At 41.6% G+C, this 21,085-nt stretch overlaps 2 pseudogenes; both read right to left on the bottom strand.

Annotated features, from left to right (window-relative positions):
* Positions 1-17,053: 17,053 nt before the first annotated feature.
* On the bottom strand, positions 17,054-19,163 carry LOC122451697 (annotated as a pseudogene).
* Positions 19,163-21,085, bottom strand: part of LOC122451696 — a 73,739-nt pseudogene continuing 71,816 nt past the window's right edge.

Raw genomic sequence — 21,085 nt, 5'->3', positions numbered from 1 at the left:
TCAGTGCATGGTCCCTGAGCAGACCAGAGGGGGCGGGACCCAGGCACAGCTTCCGTCTCAGGCTGAGCGGCTACCTCTTCCATCAGAATGGGAAGGAAAGGGAAAGGGTAGGCACGAGGCAGGCAGGAAGCTGAAGGAGTTTTCACCTGACTACTTCAGGGTGCCTTCTGGCAACCCACCCCAGTATTCTTGCCTGGGAAATCCCATGGACAGAGGACCCCGGTGGGCTGCAATCCACAGGGTCACAAAGAGTCGGACATGACTGAGCGACTAACAGGGCCACTACTTCAGTGCGCCTTCTGTTATGTAGGAGTGAAGGGGAAACTGAGGGTTCGACCCCCTGAGGAGGGTGGGGAAGGTTTGAACGCGTCATCTCGAGAGAAAAGGAAAGACACTTAGCTTGTGGAACAAGGTTTGATGCACTTAGGATCTGGCTGAGGCTGCAAAACATATTTAATTGAATATTCATCTGGACTCTCTTCTAGAACCACAGGAAAAGACCCAACTGTTGGCACCACGTCCATGGAGTTTGGGAATGTCTGAGTGAAAACAGAACAACATGGTGATCGCTCGAATTCAGGGAAACCACTGGTCTGAGATGCTTGGAGAGCTTCTGTCCTGCATGAATCCACATCACTCTCTCTATTATTTTGGGATTTTTTTTTCAAGTTTTTAAAATAAATGGATGGCATTGTCTAAGAAAACTTACAACCTGAGCCTATTGAAAAAGACATGAGAGATGATACAGGCCATTAGATATTTTGACTGATGTTTCTGCAGTTTCAGCCACTGGGGACATGGCTGCCCTCAGTCTTGTCTCTGCAAAAGTCAGTGACAAATTTAAGGAAATAGATAATGACGCACAGGTCCCTGCTCTCTAATCTACTGACACTGATCTACCAAAGTCAGATAAGGACTGCAATAGGGTGGAGATGAGGGCGTGTGAAAAGTGAGAAATAGAGAGGAATAAATATGTCACACCATTTTCCAAACCCACAATTTCAGATAAAGCTCTTGTAGACACAAATTAACTTTTTAACTTTCACAAAAAATGTTTTTAAATGGCATCGTCCAGAAAAAAGATGAGTCATCTATTTTATTCTCCGTGGTTTCCACATCACCCAGCACAGTGCCTGGTACAGAGGTAACTGCTTGATGAATAATTACATGATGAATATAATGAGTTCCCAGGTGGCGGCTAACCTGCCCATCTCAGGGCACCTGTCTGTCTTCTGCCCTGTACACACAAGCACACACACGCATATTCTCTCATGGAAAGCTGCTTTCTTCTCCAAGTATCTGTGGGAATTTGCATGTTGGAGAAAAATTAGCATTGTCACTGAAAAGGATTTCTCAGCCTGATGACGATGAAACCAGTAAGAGATGGATGTTGAGCTGAGGCAGGAGAGAATGGATTTTTGGCTCAAGGACTGTGATCACAGTGAGGCAGGCAGAAGAGCCGTGAACTTTGGGGTTCCAGGTCCTTCTGGGTGTCTGTAAATCAGCTAAAAATAATTTTGCCTCATGGTTATTCTCATTTGTCCATAGTGATTTTGATGGTGAGCAGCTAATATAAAACTACTGGTGTGGTGACTACTACTAGCAAGCTGCAAATAGAAATTCTCTGTGCACAAAAGTACAGCCCTTACTATCTGGAAAAGCCTTGACAAACACATTTGATGACTCATCCTGTGCTTTCAGGCTGTTTTGTCTTTGCTGGAATCCTTGGCATACAACTACTGAAGAATTTTTTTTCCCAACTTTATTTCCTTTTCTTTTAAATGGAATCCAGACCCACCACTAACTGTCATCTATGTTCCAATGCTTGAAAAATTCATCACCTTGCATTTCTGTAAAGAGTTTTTTTTAAATTAACTTGTTTACCCCTTTTTACTGTTTAAAAGTGAAGTCGCTCAGTCGTGTCCAGCTCTTTGCGACCCCATGGATTGTAGCCTACCAGGCTTCTCCAACCATGGGATTTTCCAGGCAAGAGTACTGGAGTGGGTTGCCATTTCCTTCTCCAGAGGATCTTCCCAGGGGTCAAACCCGGGTCTCCCGCATTGTAGGCAGATGCTTTTACTGTCTGAAGTAAAGTCGCTCAGTCATGTCCAACTCTTTGCAACCTCATGGACTGTAGCCCACAAGTCCCCTCTGTCCACAGAATTCTCCAGGCAAGAATACTGGCCATTCCTTTCTCCAGGGGATCTTTCTGACCCAGGGATCAGACACAGGTTCTCCTGCGCTGCAGGCAGATTCTTTACTGTCTGAGCCATCAGGGAAGCCATACACTAAGTCTCAGAACTACAACTGAAAGTAATGCAAAATTGAATTGCACAAACAATTTTAGTGCCGGAAGACTCCTGAGTAATGTTTGAGCTCTCCCGTGGATGGTGCACCCTGCTGCTTTTGAGAGTAATACATGGAAAGAGGTTTCCAGGGTTTGCTACATGGGATGTTTTGCATGACTCAACTTGGTTATCCCAGAAGTAAGTTCCCCAGAATTCCTTTCTCAGCTCCTGCTGTCACCCTCTCCCCAGTTTCCCAAGGTCATCCAGCAAACCCCACAATCATCCCTCTGTGGAGAGGGGTCCTGATAGTGTCTTGCTCTGAGAAGATTGAGCAGCAGAGTGAATGTACATATAAACTAGGCAAACCTGGCTTAAAGGCTCAGCTCAACCACTGATGAGTGGGATGAACCACGCGTTTAAGACAGAGCAACAGAAGATATCAGCTCTTCCTCTGTAACTGCCATTCATGCTTTTACCTGTCTTCCATCTTTAAATGATTCTTATGATTACACTGGCCTACACAGAGCATCCAGGACAACCTTCTTGTCTCAAGATCCTTAACTTAGTCATCTTAGCTACAAAGTCCCTTTTACCACGGAAGGTGTCATAGTCACAGGTTTGGGGGATTAGGACATGGACACCTTTAGGAGGCCATTATTTTGTCTTCCACAAATTACAATCACTGGTGAGGATATAGAGAAATTGAAACTCTCATACTCTGTTGGTGGGAATGTAAATTGGCACAGCCATTTTGGAAAACACACACAAAGACTTGTACACAAGTACAACTTTATCATGATCACAGCCTGGAAACAATGCAAATGTTCATCTGCATGCGAACAGATAGATGAAAGAAGCTATCCATACAATAGAATATTTCTGAGTAACAAAAATGAGTAAGTGGCAGGTATTACAAAAACATGGATGAACAAAAGACACCAAACACGGAAGAGTACATACTGCGTGACTCCCTTCATGTGAAATCCCAAAACAGGCAAAATAGTGAAAGAAAATGGACCAGTGATTGCTTGAGACTCAAAATGCAGGGAGGCTGGCCCTAAAAAAGAAATGAGGGAACTTTTTGGAGCAATGGAAATGTGTTATATCTTGATTGTGGCTAGTTACCTGAATGCATTCATCTGTTAAAACTCATTGAGCTCCACTCAATAAATGAATGCATTTTATTGTATATACATTACACTGTAATAAAGTTCATTAATTTTTTTCATAGACGGGTATCACTTGCCCTCCTTAGGAAACTAAATTGCTTCCAGGAATTTCTTCCTGTCTAGCAGGGGTGTGCCAGCTGCCACTGAGTTCCATCTCCTCTTACCTGGCCCTCAATGGAGAGGAATAATAGCTCATCAACACTCTTCAAATTCTTTAAGGCATTTAGCCAAGAATGAGCCAAGCCCTGAAAACTATCCCTTTACAGGGCTTCCCTAAATCATAACTTATTTCTGCAAATAGACCCATTTTCCTCATTGCAGAGTCCTGAATTGCTCACATTTGGAGAAATAACCAAGGCAAGAGAAAAGTTTGAGCTACAGATCTAGAAGGAATCCTGATGAGCTGTCTGATACTAATTTATTTCACTTTCTCCAAGCTAGACTCCATTTCAGTCAGGCAATCAAAAAATGTCTGTGATGTTCTCATCCCTTATATATGAAATCTAAAAAGAAATGATACAAATGAACTTACAAAACAGAAAGAGACTCACAGACTTAGAGAACGAACTTATGGTTGCCACGGGGTAGGGATAGTTAGGGAGTTTGGCATGGACATGTACACACTGCTGCATTTAAAATGGATAAACAAGGACCTACTGTATAGCACATGGAACACTGCTCAATATTATGTGGCAGCCTAGATGGGAAGGGATTTTGGGGGAGAATGGATACATATGTGTTTGGCTGAGTGCCTTTGCTGTCCACCTGAAACAATCACAACATTATTATTCAGCTATGCCCCAATATTAAGTTTTTTAAAAATGTCTGTGATGTTCTGTGTGCTGTGTTTTGAGCTAATTATGGTTCAGAGCTTACTCTGTCTCTGGGCTGGGCTGAGTATGTGTGTGAATAATACACAAATTAATCTTCATAGTTGTCTCATGAGATAGGTACTATTATCACCCCCATATTATAGATGAGAAATTGAAGGCAGGGGGCTTAGATGACTTCCTTATTGTCAGTAGGGAATCAGGACTAGAACCCAGAGTAGTAGACTGCAGAGCATTTAGCTACTGTCATGTACTGTGGATCCTGGTCCTCATAAGAGCTTTCAACATGTTGGAAGGATGGCTTAGAAGCGTGAAACTAACCATACAGGGAAGTTGGGCTCTAGACTATTTGAAAAGTCTCTAGGAAGATCCTATGCTATTCTCTTTCCCTTGTGCTAAGTCACTTCAGTTGTGTCTGACTCTGTGTGACTCCATGGGCTGCAGTCCGCCAGACTCCTCTGTCCGTGGGATTCTCCAGGCAAGAATACTGAAGTGAGTTGCTGTGGCTTCCTCCAGGGGATCTTCCAAAACTAGGGATTAAACCCATGTATCTTATATTTAACCTGCATTACCAGTGCTTTTTTTTCTTACCCAAGACCCTGACGTCTTTGTGATTAAGCAAAATGATTCCAAAAGAATAAACAGCATACCTGATCAAATCCCTGATTTATAGAGAAGACATGAATGAGAAGCCATAATTTTTATAGAATGAAAATGAAGCAAGAATATGGCATTCAATCATTCATTCAATCAATCATTCATTGAACATCATTTAAATATTATGTGGCAGTTACTAAGCCAAGGCATTGTGTTGGTACACAGGATACATAAGACAGACATAGATCCTATTCTCTATGTCTAAATGTTCTAACAATCATCATCTCCTATTAGGGTTTTCCTGTTGTTGGACAAATTCCACCTCCCAGTGTGCACCATTCATCACAACCGGACACAGCCAGCCCTGCCCCTGGGGTGACCCTCTGAATGCTACTTCCCTGATGGTGTAGCTTGGCCAAACAATTACTCGTGAAAGAATAGTCTCCCCTTTCCTATTCTCCTCCACCCTTCTCAGTGAGCTGTAAAGAAATGGAGAAATAATAGACCAGGATTAGCTCCAGGGCCTAAACAGCTCCTACATATCCCTCTTGCATTTTAAATAAAAAGATAATAGGAAGAGTAGATCTCTTGCACAATTTCAAAATGGAAATTGAGTTTAATTCTATACAATAGACTCTTTGTTACATCATAAATAATGGTATGGGAACACAGAGATCTGAGCCAGAGAGACAAACTGTTCCTAAAATTAAAAATTCCTGATGTGCAAACAAACATGAGCAAAAGAACAGTTTGATCCCAGATGCTGGGAGGCTAGATTTCCCTGAAAAGGAAGAAGTCTTGGAAAGAGAAGGATTGGCTGGGGGCTCAGGCTGATGTAGGTCAGCTGCACAAAGTCTGGCACGTAGTAGGTACCACTCTGTAAGTGGTTTGCAGCTGTCCTAGCTGATGACATATGATACTGACACAGAGTACACGATGCCCTAGCCTGCACTCACAGTGCCTGGTTTAAAGTAAGCATTCAGATTATTTTTTGGTGGATGAACAAGGTACACCATGGAGGCTTTGCCTCATATAAATGGAGCAATCCTACAGGATAATTTAAAACACACCACATGACCGAGTCTGGTAAACAAACAAAATAAAACTGTCCCACCAGCCACAGATGGTTTTGCTAAAATTCATAAATGCACTGAACATTTACTGCATTTAGAGCACTGTTATGGTGAGGACAACAGGGAGTATGGGATGCTACCTGCCTTCTAGAAGTTACATTTTATTATGTGCATGTGTGTGTACAGAGGAAGAGAGGACAGGTATAAATGTAATAAGAATGATGAAAGAATACAGGGAATCGTAGAAGAAGAAAATTCATATTCCTTGGAGAATCTAGAAAGCCTTCTTGCAAGAAAAAAGATTGAGCTGATCTTGAAGGAGGGGGTGAGGTACATATTCTAAGGAAAAAAAAAATCTCTGAACAAAAGTATAAATTTATGGGAGTAGAGAGCATATTTTGGAAAGGGCGAGAAGAACCTGTAAGAGACCAGTGATCTGTCTGTCCGTGCTGTGAGGCTGTGGGTGCCTCCATGGCCCAGAAAGCAGAACAGGTTTAAGACCTTCACAAGCCCTAGGTGTAGAAATTTTATTATAAGGCTCTCCAGGTGCTATGTGAAATTTTAAAAAGACTAAATTACTAAAAAAGCTTAAGGAAGCCCGACAAAGTTCTGACTGCCCATTTAGAAGAGTTTGATCTTAAAAAAAAAAAAAACAACAAATAAACAAAAAACAACTCAAGTATCAAATTCTTAAAAGAAATAATTTCGGAATCTCTGACTCGGAGATTCTGGAGTTAGATTAGGAGAAGCTCTGCTGCAAGAAGAATGAACTCTGGGGATTCTGGGGATCAGCCCTCATGTGCTTGGTTGTTCAGCCCTCTTAGACAACACTCTTCCACACGGTAACTTCAGATTGAAGGTTCCTTGCAAACAGAGGCTCTGCCCTCCACTGGAGCTTCCTTGGAACCCTAAAGATTTGGCTCTCTGGATTTGGCTGTCCAACCAGCAGAAAGAGAGATTGTGGCATGTTGCCTAGTTAGGGTGCAAATTGCACATCTACTCCTACCTAAGAACCAGAACTAGGCTCACAGCCCCACCTACACTCTCTCTGCAGAGAGGCTGGAAAGTGTAGAGAAGCACATGGGCATTCGCTTCCTATGACAGCTGTAACAAGTTACCACAAACCTAGTGGCTTAAAACAACATAAATTTATTATCTTGCAGTTCCATAGGTGAGAAATCAGATATGGTCTCACTGGGCTAAGATCAAGTTGTCACGAGGCCTGTGATCCTTCCAGAGGCTTGAAGGGAGAATCTGTTTTCTTACCTTTTCTAGTATCTAGATGCTACCCACGTTCATTGGCTTGTGGTTGTCTTCTTCTATCTTGACAGCCAACAACAATGCATCTCTAATAAACGTTGACACCTAACTTGATGAATATTAATTTTTTAATAGTCAAAGGTTTTGTTTTTGTAGTTGTATTATGTCTTCATATTTTTACTTTTATCCCACAGTTCCAAAGTTATACTACATTTGGTGCTTTTTTGAATTTTACTTGGGGCAAAATTGAATTTTACTTAATATGGTTGTCTAAAAATTGTTGAAAATTTCACCAAGATGTTACTTCCCATTTCAGCCTTGAAGTGAAAAAGTTCCTAGTGCATAAGTTCAGGCAGACACCTTGAGAAGTGAATCAAAGTTTGTCAGAAGAGGAGTGAGCACTCTTGCACAGTTTTTATTAAAGGAACAACCAAGTGTGCTTTAGACCTGAGTAGGGTTTCATTATGTTGGATAAACACATGCAGTGAAATCAGAGACAACAAACACCCAGGTGGAATAATTTGGTGTAAATGACTGACCCTTCGGAAGGGCTCAGACATGGGTCTGACAAAATCTCCTGGTTGACTTTCGAGAGGAGCTGTTTAACGATCCTCAACACATAATTTAATTAAGAAAACAAAATATCTGCTTAACCCAGTAAGAAATATAGACCAAACCCAGATACTCCTTAACGTATCTCAAGTTCAAGGTCAATATTAAATCTGCAAAAGCAGTAAAGCTCTCCCAAAATAGCAGCTTCTCACTACCATGCTCTGCATAACTGCCCATGGTCAAAATAAATAAAAAGAAACTTTAAGTACTGTATGTGCTCTAGTTAGTAAATAAAATAAATATGTTTAATGTTTCTATTTCTCTCCCCCCGCCAAAAGATTTTGTTGAGTCAATGAGGTGATTTAAGGAAATATGGTATTTGTAGCAATTCACTTGTGACACCTCTGTCAGAATTGATAGCAATACATGAGCAAGAAATATTTATCCACAGACTTTGAGGTCCCTTTCATTACCCTTTGAGCCTGCAATCAGTGGTGTGCTGGAGCAAGGTTGCACTGGTTCTTAAGAGTCATTGTGCATATTTTTTCCCCAAAGCTGTGTTTAGTGATATATCATGTTGATTTGAAATGGTTATAGTTAGAGTATTTATACCACAAAAATTAAAAAATGGAAAATGCTACAAATGGGGACTTAATTGCTTTTATTATTTATTTCTGAAAGCCAATTGTTAAGCATTCATCAGCACACCACTGGCCCTCATTGATTTTAAAACTGTCTCCAGGATCTATCTGGGACAATTATCATTGTAATATATTGTTGGACACTTTTATTTTGGTGAGACTTCGGGATTAAGAGCTATAATGTCTTATGGTTTCTAGTAGTTGATGGCAACAAAAAACCAATTAGATTTCTCCCTGTTACTTAAGAGGAAGTGCTTTTGCACTATTCACAACAGCCAAGGAAACAACTCAAATGTTCATCGACAGATGAGTAGATAAAGAGGGTGTACCACATATGGAATTCCACTTAGCCATAAAAAAGAATGAAATAATGCCATTGGCAGCAACATGGATGAAACTAGAGATGATCATACTAAGTGAAGTAAGTCAGAAAAAGAACAAGTATCATATTATATCACTTACATGTGGAATCCAAAATATGACACAAATGAACCTATCTATGAAATAGAAAAAGACTCAAAAGACTCACAGACATAGAGAATAGACTTGTGGTTGTCAGTGGGGAGGGGTTTGGAGAAGGGATGGAGTGGAGGTGTAAATCAGCAAACGCAAAGTATTATGTATAGAATGGACAAACAAGAAGGTCCTATTGTATAGCACAAGTGACTATATTCCACATCCTGTGGTAAACCATAATGGAAAAGAATATGAAATATATATATATATATATACATGTATATGTATATATATGCATGTATATATATGTGTATATATATATATATACACACACATACACATACACACACACACACATATAACCGAATCACTTTACTGTACAGCAGAAATTAATACATTATAAATCAACTATTTTTTCAATTAAAAAATTTAATAAATAAATAAAAAGATTAAAAAGAAGAAGTGCTTTTATTGATCATTGCCTGTTTTCTTTGCTAGAATATAAGGGTAGGGATCTTCTTCTCTTTTGTTAATTGATGTAACCCAAAAACGACAGGATGATCTCTGTTCATTACCAAGGCAAACCATTCAATATCACAGTAATCCAAGTCAATGCCCTGACCAGTAATGCTGAAGAAGCTGAAGCTGAACGGTTCTATGAAGACCTATAAGATCTTCTAGAACTAACACCCCAAAAAGATGTCCTTTTCATTATAGGGGACTGGAATGCAAAAGCAGGAACTCAAGAAATATCTGAAGGAACAGGCAAATTTGGCCTTGGAGTACAAAATGAAGCAGGGCAAAGGCTAATGGAGTTTTGCCAAGAGAACACACTGATAATAGCAAACACCCTCTTCCAATAACACAAGATAAGACTCTACACATGGACATCACGAGATGGTCAACACTGAAATCAGACTGATTATATTCTTTGCAGCTGAAGATGGAGAAGCTCCATACAGTCAGCAAAAATAAGACCGGGAGCTGACTGTGGCTCAGATCATGAACTTCTTATTGCCAAATTCAGACTTAAATTGAAGAAAATAGGGAAAACCACTAGACCATTCAGGTATGACCTAAATCAAAACCCTTGAGATTATACAGTAGAAGTGACAAGTAGATTCAAGGGATTAGATCTGATAGAGTGCCTGAAGAACTATGGATGGAGGTTCATGGCATTGTACAGGTGGCAGTGATCAAGACCATCCCCAAGAAAAAGAAATGCAAAAAGGCAAAATGGTTGTCTGAGGAGGCCTTGCAAATAGCTGTGAAAAGAAGAGAAGTGAAAGGCAAAGGAGAAAAGGAAAGATATATCCATTTGAATGCAGAGTTCCAAAGAATAGCAAGGAGAGATAAGAAAAGCTTCCTTGGTGATCAATACAAAAAAATAGAGGAAAAAATAGAATGGGGAAAACTAGAGATCTCTTCAAGAAAATTAGAAATACCAAGCGGATATTTCATGCAAACATGGGCTCAATAAAGGATAGAAATTATATGGACCTAACAGAAGCAGACGGAGAAGGCAATGGCACCCCACTCCAGTACTCTTGCCTGGAAAATCTCATGGACGGAGGAGCCTGGTAGGCTGCATTCCATGGGGTCTCGAACAGTCAGACATGACTGAGCAACTTCACTTTCACTTTTCACTTTTATGCATTGGAGAAGGAAATGGCAACCCACTCCAGTGTTCTTGCCTGGAGAATCCCAGGGATGGGGTCGCACAGAGTCGGACCCGACTGAAGTGACTTAGCAGCAGCAGCAGCAACAGAAGCAGAAGATATTAAGAAGAGGTGGCAAGAATACATAAAAGAACTGCACAAAAAAGATCTTAATGACCCAGATAACTGCAATGGTGTGATCACTCACCTAGAACCAGACATCCTGGGAAGTGAAGTCAAGTGGGCCTTAGGAAGCATCACTACTAACAAAGCTAGTAGAGGTGATGGACTTACAGTTGAGCTATTTCAAATCCTAAAACATGATGCTGTGAAAGTGCTTCACTCAATATGCCAGCAAATTTGGAAAACTCAGCAATGGCCACAGAACCGGCAAAGGTCAGTTTTCATTCCAATCCCAAAGAAAGGCAATGCAAAGAATGCTCAAAGTACTGCACAACTGCACTCATCTCACATGCTAGCAAAGTAATGCTCAAAATTCTCCAAGCCAGACTTCAATAGTATGTGAACCGTGAACTTTCAGATGTCCAAGCTGGATTTAGAAAAGGCAGAGAAACCAGAGATCAAATTGCCAACATCCATTGGATCATCGAAAAAGCAAGAGAGTTCCAGAAAAACATCTACTTCTGCTTTATTGACTATGCCAAAGCCTTTGACTGTGCGGATCACAACAAACTGTGGAAAATTCTTCAAGAGATGGGAATACCAGACCACCTGACCTGCCTCTTGAGAAATCTGTATGCAGGTCAAGAAGCAACAGTTAGCAACTGGACATGGAACAACAGACTGGTTCTAAACTGGGAAAGGAGTATGTCAAGGCTGTATATTGTCACCATGCTTATTTAACTTATATGCAGAGTACACCATGAGAAATACTGAACTGGACAAAGCACAAGCTGGAATCAACATTGCCGGGAGAAATATCAATAACCTCAGATATGCAGACGACACCACTCTTATGGCAGAAAGCAAAGAAGAACTAAAGAGCCTCTTGATGAACATGAAAGAGGAGAGTCAAAAAGTTTGGCTTAAAATTCAGCATTCAGAAAACTAAGATCATGGCATCTGGTCCCATCACGTCACGGCAAATAGATGGGGAAACAATGGAAACAGTGTCAGACTTTATTTTTGGCGGCTCCAAAAATCACTGCAGATGATGATTGCAGCCATGAAATTAAAAGATACTTGCTCCTTGGAAGAAAAGTTATGACCAACCTAGACAGCATATTAAAGAGCAGAGACATTTCTTTGCCAACAAAGGTCCATCTAGTCCACATATGGTAAGTACTCTAGAAATATTTGCTGAGTGAATGAATCAAGGCCATTGTCTTCCTGGTTGGTGATTCCACCAGGCTTTCTCTGTCTTTACTGTTGCAAATTCTCTGCAGGAAGAGAGTTAAACTCTTGTCAAAACTCCTTCTTCTGCATTCTCATAGCAAAGTAGAAAATATCTGTATTATATGGGTGGTAACTGTGTACATTATAATCATGTCTTTTATGATACATATTGTGACTCTTCCATTATAACAGTAGCTCCAAAAATCAGAGTCAAAGTTTCCATTTTGCTTAATGTTTATTTCCTTTTTAAAAGTAACGTTTCACTTAGTTTTTATTATTTATTCTCATGAACATGTCACATGGTAAGGACTTGTGTTTGGCCATGACCCTTAGCCCAGTGCAAGCCCATTTACAACAGGTGTGATGGCCAAATCCTCACACCAGCTCTCATATTCCCTTGTGTCCTTGGCCCTGGCAAGAGTTCAGGCTCAATACATGTTTGTGAAAGGAACAGTACTGACTTTGCCTTTGAAAATGCTAGAGAGCCTTCAGTAAAGCTCGAAGGAAGAAAAGCTGAATGTCTTCCTATATATAACTTTGCATGGTCTGTGCTGCCTACTCGTATGTAGTAGTTTATAACCTTGGTCTTCACACTAGTCACCTGTCAAAGCAAATCATCCTTAAAGAGGCTTAAGCAGCAACAAAGATATATTTTTCAGGACAGGGATATGTAGCCATTAATTTGTAATAACTTTAAAGGGAGTATAAAATATTGAATCACTATATTGTACACCTGAAACTAATATAATATTGTGAATCCACTATATTTCAATTAAAATCATAAGTAAAATAAGGGAAATAAGATTTCCCCCTGAAAATAAAAAAGAAAAGAAGCTTAAGCAAGAGGCCAGCCCAAGACTTGACTTTGATGGAAGCTGTGTGTCTGAGTGAGGCAGACCATGTCCTTGGTCTTGGCCATCCCATCTTATGACTCAGAAATAAGCTGAACTCCTCTGATGTCACAGTACTTGAGAAGTTCTGCTAAACTGACTGACCAATCTTTTCCAGGACAGCCTGAGACACCCTGACACTGCTTAACTGGCACACCGACAATAATGATCAAATTAAACAGCTTTCCTTGAATTTCACCATCACCAAAGGCAGAGGCAATCTTGAAAACATGGGCCTTGAGAAAAATATGCTTGGAAAATGCTTTGGCTTCTTAATGTGGGCTTCCCTAGTGGCTCAGATGGCAAAGAATCTGCCTGCAATACGGGATAGGGCATTATATTTCTAGTTTTTTAAAGGGTTTCAGGCTACTGGCATAAGCACAAGTGCCACTATATTGCAACCACTAAGAAATAAACAGAAAGCTACAACACACGGGGCCAGCATGCCCCGAACTGATGGTCTGTGGAAATTCCCTAGGGGCCCAGGGTTGCATAAAACTCAACAGGAAAAGACCATCAACCCCATCTAAACTCTGTGTACTCAATATAGGATTCTGTAATGTTTGAGCTTGCCAACTGTGGCTTTCAGAATTAATCTACCATTCAGCTGCTTCACAGAAAGCAGTTTCCATCTGGGCAGCTCCTTCAGGGCACATTGGAGGTCAAAGCATTGTATGAGCTTTGGGGCCAGTTGGCCAGAACACCAGCTAACATTTTCCCAGTCAATCAAGGTCAAAGCTTCAGGTGCCTGTTTGTGCTGGTGGAATATATATTTTTGTGTGTATTATGTATTTATGACTGTACTATGTATGATGGGATGGATACAGAGAGAATCCCTGTCCCAGAGGCAAACAGAAATGATGCTGCCTTCTAGTGGCAGAGAGAGTGGAAAGTTGAGAGAAACAGCCATTTTGAATAGGCTGGAGTAACTGGAGAGGATCTTCGACTCCAGATAAATATACAATCTCTATTCCTCCCTGCCTTTTAAGAATCTGACGCTATACAACGCAAGAGATCCCTTTCTAAAAGTCTATGCAACCTTTCTTGGCAGCCCATACAAATCCACCGATCAGCATATTTTGTACTACTTTGTGCTTCAACATGTGTGTGGAATCATAGTTGACACTATGGAAATATTAGGCAGGACTGTGGGCTATATAGTTCATGGGGTCGCAGAGTCAGATATGACTGAGCAACTAATATTTCTTTCACTTTTTTTCCCCTCAGATAATGTATGTATCATTCAGTAGGATGGAGCCGCTTGTATCCTAGAGCAATTAGGGATAATTGCTCAAAGGATAAGCAAGTTTTTATATGTGGCTCAGTTTACATGGCAACAGCCTGATCTTCCTTTTATCCCTCTGTCTACTTTCAAAGATTTTCACAATCTGGTTTCCCACTCATATTCCATCTAGTTACATTTCATGCCACCTCTCTTACATTTTATATCCCAATCACACTTGGAGCTGTCTTAAGGGTGACTAGTCCCCTTAGGGAGCTAAGCTGTAAGGCTTTCTAATACATCACTAGAAATCAAGCAAAGTATAAAGGATAGAACTGTCCAAAGTCCTTAAGGAATGGACATTGTGTGAGACCCTCTGATAAACTGCTAAGAGGAGGGAGTAATATCCCCCCTTACACACACAGACACACCCACAGAGGGAGCTGTGTAAGTAACAGTAGATTTCTAAATTTCTGCACAATTTTGTTGAACTGAGTCGGGGCCAAGAAATGGACTTGCTTGGGACAACTGTGATGAGGAATTGCATGTTGCCATCAAAAAGCCCTCCTAGTTTCCTCTGAAGAAAGTTGAAGGAAACCAGTTAAAAGTGAGCTGAAACCTAAATGCCCATTTACAGATGAATGAATAAAGATGTAGTATATATACACAATGCCATTTAAAAGCCATTAAAAAGAACAAACTGATGCCATCTGTAGCAACACAGATGAACCTGGAGATTATCGTACTAAGTGAAGTAAGTAAGACAAAGACAAATAGCATATGACACAGCTTATTTGAGGAATCTAAAAAAAAATGATACAAATGAACTTATTTATAAAACAGAAACACTCACAGACTTAGAAAATGAATTTATGATTACCAGGGGAGAAAGGTGAAAGAGAGGGATAGTTTGGGAGTTTGGAATTGACATGTACACACTGCTATATTTAAAATAGATAACCAACAAAGACCTATTGTAAAAAATTTAAAAAAAAATTTAGGGAACTTCCCTGGTGGTCCAGTGGTTAAGAATCTGTCTTCCAATGCAGGGGTGGTGGGTTTGATCCTTGGTAGGGGAACTAAGGTCCCATATGCCACAGGACAACTAAGCATAGGCATCACGACTACTGAGCCTGCACACTCAAGAGCCTGAGCTCCAAAACTAAAGGAGCCTGTGTACTGCAAAAAAGACCTAGCACAGCCAAAATAGAAATTTTAAAAAACTTTTTTGAAAAAGTGAGCTGAGAGGGGCTGTTTATGGGCTGTGGAACTATCTGAAGTTCTCTGGATTTCCCATGCCATCTCACAACTCTGTGATTTTGACAGATTTGCCTGAAACCACCCCACTGATAGTCTATACCAAGTTAATCTCAAAACTCAACAAAAGCTATTACCTCCTCCAGAAAATCTTCCATGACTCCATACTACACTCTGGCCTAGCCTAGTCTGTACAGGTGCCCAACCTTTGTGCTTCCATTGTTGTCCACGCACATCTTTCTCACAGCAGTGTTATAATAAGCTATTGATGCCTCTGAACTCCTTCGCTAAGCTGGAAGCTCCGATAGGTATGAGTTGTGTCACATTTTTCTATATACACACAGCATCTCTCCAGCTCCTGGTTATTTCTGGTATTAGAGCTCTTTATTGACTAGGAAAAAGAGAGATCACTAAGAATGCCTGAGTAGTTGGATTCACAGACAAACACTTGGATTGGATTCTGGCCAACAGGTAAGTGGGATTTGAAGTCAGGGGATGTCCTTCCTGTCAGGAGAATGATCTGAGCAAGAGTATGCGAAACAAACAATAAAGAACACAAGCCCAACTGTGAGAAGCAAATGTTTTCCCATATATCTAATGAAGATCTAACAAAGTCCATTTCCTTTTGTTCAGTTCTTTCCAGAATATCAGAGAAATAAAAATATGGTGCATGCATGCTAAGACACTCCAACTGTGTCCGACTCTTTGTGACACTATGGAATGTGACCCACCACACTCCTCTGTCCACGGGATTCTCCAAGCAAGGATACTGGAGCGGGTTGTCGTGCCCTCCTCCAGGGGATCTTCCTGACACAGGAATGGAACCTGCCTCTCTTACACTTGCATTGGCAGGTGGGTTATTTACCACTAGTGACACCAAAAATATGGTATAAACGTGCAACTAGCATTGTGAGCAGACGGAAACCTTGGTTGCCATTTTGGCCATGAAATCAAGTCTCCTTGGGAGCTGTATGAATTCAGAGGACAAGATCCTTCCCAGCACATCCCCTTCCCATGACTTCCCCCCACCCCCAACAAAGTCCCTAAAAAGAGAGATCTTGTTCAGGTAGGAATCACAGCTCAAAGTCAAAATAGTTAGAGGCTGACTGGAATAGTGGGTCCTTGACCTCTCTGCCCTTCTCACCCATAGGCTTCAACTTCCTATTGGTGGTCCATCTGTTTCTTGAGCACTGGGTAGAAGATTATTTTTCAGACAAGGTAGGGTTTATTTTATTTTTACTTTTTATGCTACATATATGTGTGTGTGTGCGTGTGTGTGTGTGTGTGTGTGTGTGTGTGTGTGTTCAGTCATGTTTGACTCTTTGCAACCCTATGGACTGTAACTTGCCAGGCTCCATGGTCCATGGAATTCTCCAGGCAAGCATACTGGAGTGGGTTGCCATTTCCTTCTCCAGAGGAATCTTCCTGAACCAGGGATCGAACCTGCATCGCTTGTGTCTCCTGCACTGGCAGCCAGATTCTTTACCACAGTGCTACCCTGCAAAGGACAATATATAATACCATCAATTTGATTCCAGAATACATCATCTTAATGATAATATAAAGCTTTTGTATGCACATAAGTGCCAATACATTTTTCAAGACCCAAATTTTAACAAATAGACAAATTCATAAGACAAGAAACCATAGAGTACTTTGGCCAAAAAAAAAAAAAATCTTTTCAAAAATCTGGCTCAACATTCTGCTTGCTGGTTTTATATATACTGTATAAACAGTGAGTATGGATGTGAGTGTTATAGCTTTTTTAAGGGAATGAAGTAATGTCTAGCTCACTTTTCCAAGGTTATGCAGGAACTACAATGCTCTTTGACAGCAAACAGAAGTGCAAAGACTGCATTTCCACAATCACAGTGCAAAGCACCAAGAACTTCCTGCAAAAGATAGCCAGCACAGAGAATCTGGCCAATGTCTGCAGCAGGAAAAATTAATGGTGCAAGAAAGGAGGGACGTGATGGATGGCTGGGAGGAGGTTCAAGTTTCAGAAGTGGCTCTGCAGCTTCAGAACATTTTCTCTGGTCTCAGGCCTGTCTGCCACTGGATTCTGTGTCCTGATCTAAATCTTTAACCAATATGAACCTGGATGACGATGATTCAGTTTGCTCAGAAGTTTGATTGAGGGCATCCTCCTCACTTGCTAAAAGTCTGGGTGAAATTTCAATACCAAAGGTGCAGTGTAGTTGATTAGATATTTTAGCTGAGGCTAGAGTGACAGAACTGCTCTCACTTATCGATTCCCTAGACTTGGGGACACCTTCCTTATCAGTTACCAGGTCATCACCTGGACCCCTGAAGTTAATATTTTCTACATCTTCTACTCCAGCTGAAGTGTCTGTTAATTCTTCTGTCTTCACATATATGGCCTAGTGAAAGGAGACTTGTGAACACTGTTCACTCTGGGTAGCTATAAGATGCTCACTTGGGGACCATCTTTCGGAAAGGCCTTTAATACCTGACTGGCCCTCAGTTACTGTCTCTGATTGACAGATAACATCTTCAGATATACTTTCTGAAGCTGGTTTATTATAAAAGACCAAAAATTCATGAACTTCCTTCAAGGCTGCTGTTATAGATAAGTAAGATTCCTCTGTTGACTCCACAGAGGGCTAACTGCCACAGAGACTTAAAGAGACTTATATTCATTTGTTCCAGACATTTCAACATTATTTTCCAGAAGCTGTACATCCTGGATGGAAATGGACTTACTCAAAATTTCAAAGGAAGGGTTACATTTCTACTTCCATCAAGGGACTATCTAAGGTGAGATCAGATACACCAATGTTCTTGACATTAGTATTCTGATTGCCTGCTAAATTAAGCACAGAAACTAGGGATTGTTCTACTGTATCTATTTACATAAAAGTTTTTGAATTTGAGGAGCCAAAGCATCCTGCTGCTCAAATTCTACCTGAAGATAGAATATTTTTCTCTTAGCCTGTCTCCTTTCACTGTAGTTTCCTATCAACCACTTCTTGTTGATTCTGTTACCTTTCTTCAAAAAGTTCAAGGTCTTCTGTGTTACAAAGATGTTCTCCATCATGTGAAGCATTTTGTCATGTACCCTCATGCTGTTCATTCCCTGGATCTTCATGTTGTTGAAGGCTATTTACTTGACTCAGGTACTGATATTCTGGATGCCAATCGTTTTAATCTATAAGTCTCTGTAGTTCTTGCTTCCTAATAGTTATGACAGATAAACTAGCTTTCTGTCTTGTGTGGAGATGAGATTTGAGGCCCTGGGTGTTTCTTTCAGTTTCCCAGGTGGCTCTGGGTGAAGAATCTGCAGGAGATGCGGGTTTGATATCTAGGTCTGGAAGATCACCTGGAGGAGGAAATGGCAACCCCACTCCGGTATTCTGATGGGATAATCTGGTGGACAGAGGAGCATGGTGGGCTACAGTCCATGGGGTCGCAAAAAGCCAAACAGAACTGAGTGAATGACCACACACATGCTTCTTTTGGCAGATTTCTCTAGGTCATCTGCACCAACGGCTTCTTTGAGTGAATTCTGCAAAGGAATAGCTGTACTCTGGCTTGCTGGAGCATTGTCTGTTGAAGAAGCACAATCAGAAAGGTCCTGTAGAAGAAGATGTTCTTTCATTTCTGAAAGTTATCTGGAATTCAGCTGAGGCCTTCAATGTCTTCACAACTTTAGGTTCAATGCTGTCTGGGTCACTGGGCTTGATGGGGGGAGCGGGGGCATACTGAAGCAGACAGAATCAGTAAGACTTAAGAATTACCAGTCACGAGTCTCTGTCGGGAAGGATGGACTTGATGGTTAAATGCATTTGAAACTGGTGATGATGATATTCCCAGTGAGTTAGCTCCTTTACTGCTTTTTTCCTCTGGTCTGGGGTCCACTCCAGCTGCAGTACACACATACTATATATATGCATTATGGCTTCTGACACTCTGCATCTTCTATGGATTTCTGAAGGGCTTCTTGGTCTGCAATCTCCTCTGGCCTCTTACCTGGCCCCATATGCCAACTGGGTACACTCTGGTAACTCTCCCTCGGGAAGGAAGATGGTCTGTGAGCCTGTGGTGCTCCTCATGAGTACATTTTTCTTGAGGTCAATGGAACATTGATGCCATTTCAGCATGCCAGTCCTGGAAGCACGTCTACAGGCTCTTCCTCAAGTACAGAGAAGGAACAAGCCAGGAAATCTGCTTCCTTTTGAACCTGAACTAGTTGTACCCTTCCAAGAATCTTCTGGGAGCCCATTCCTTTGCCATCCCTGCTCACCAATAGTCCACCAGCCTCATTATATTACAGATTTCTGCACAAGCTTGGTTCATAATAATTATCTGGGCACCTGAGTCAACAAACACTTTCACAGGATGTCCATTCACTTCGCAGTTAATACAAAGCATCATTACTCAGCCCAGACTTTCCAGAGCCTCTTCCATAGCTATTGCCATGTTTTCCTCAATGTTCTATTACCTTGTATCTTCTATTTCTGCCTGAGTTTCAAGATTATAAGGGTCCACAGAAAAGAGACAAATCCTTTCTTGCTCTCTCCTCACGGCTCCATCAGGACCCTAGAAAATTTCACGACCTTTGAGCAGAGAATCTGCCAGAGGTTGGTTGTGTTCCTTCAGCAAAGATAGCTAAGAGCGGGTTGGCAAGCAATACGTCTCAGAGCAAGGCTGGATTGCCCAAGCCCTGAAGCTATTTCTCCAAGAGATGAGTGGAACTGCTGGGCTCCTTGTAGCTGACGCTGTGGGAATTTGGGGGTTTTGGGGTTTGTTTTTTTTCCCTTGAAGGTTGATTTTATATCAAGAGGTGAGTCTTTCATACATCTAAGTAAAATAGGCTATAAAAAAATAAGTACCTCAAAATAAAATGGCTGTTAGCATACCTCCCCATACCCACTTCTCTCTTCACACCTCTCACTTTAGGAAGTACTGTTGACTGAAAGTATCCAGTTGTAATTCCTTTGAAGAAAGCGTTTTGATAGACGACGGAGTCTGTTGGGGTAAGTTTGAGAACTGCACCAGAGGTCGAGGGTCTGCTTTCTCCTTCTGCCGTAAAATCCCAGCGCCGCCATCTTATAAGCCTTAAGCAGCCCATGACCCGTGGTGGTCTGTGAGGTCTTTCAGCGGAGACGGTCTGTTTCTCAGCTGCAAGAAAGTCGGATTCAAGCCCGCACAGCGCGTGGGAGGTGTACAGCTGCAAGTTGGCGGCGACTTGGAGGGAAAGTGTCACCTCGAGGAAGACCCTCCTCACACGGTACACGGTGAGCAGCCTGGCCCTGGCCGACCCGGCTCTGCTGGGCGCTGCCTCGGCTGGGCGTCGGGGCGGCGGCGGGGACAGGCTGGGGCTGCAGGCAGCGGCCCAGGCGCCTGCTCGCCCGATAGTTGCTCCCCTCCCTTACCGTCGCTCGGTGACTCCCTTGGCGAGCCGGGTCGCCACCACCCGCCTGTGAAGCCGCTTGAGACTGCTGCTCAGGGCTGTTATCTGGTTAAGCAGATGAAGGGTGGAAAGTATTGACTCATACTTCCTTTTCTGGTTTTTGACGTTGCTCTTCTGAAACAGAGACAGTAGAGTTTTATGTTTCTTGACTGTAGAAGAGAGGGGAGAGAGTTGGAAGAAAAGGAGGGGAGCACCCCTTCTTAGGGGGAAAGACTGAAATGATAACTATGACATTGCAATGAGAGATTATCCTGGAACAACAGCCTTTAGACCGTATTTTAAGACTGGAAATGTTATATCCATACTCCCCCACCCACCCCCGTTTTTAAGCAACTTTTTTTAAAAAAAAAGTCTTTATTGAGTTTGCAACAGTATTACTTCTACTTTAGGTTTTGGTTTTAT

Source organism: Cervus canadensis, chromosome 13 (assembly GCF_019320065.1).
Source record: "Cervus canadensis isolate Bull #8, Minnesota chromosome 13, ASM1932006v1, whole genome shotgun sequence".
Lineage (NCBI taxonomy): Eukaryota > Metazoa > Chordata > Mammalia > Artiodactyla > Cervidae > Cervus > Cervus canadensis.
The sequence above is the reverse complement of the archived record's forward strand: the minus strand, read 5'-3'. Positions and strand labels throughout refer to the sequence as shown.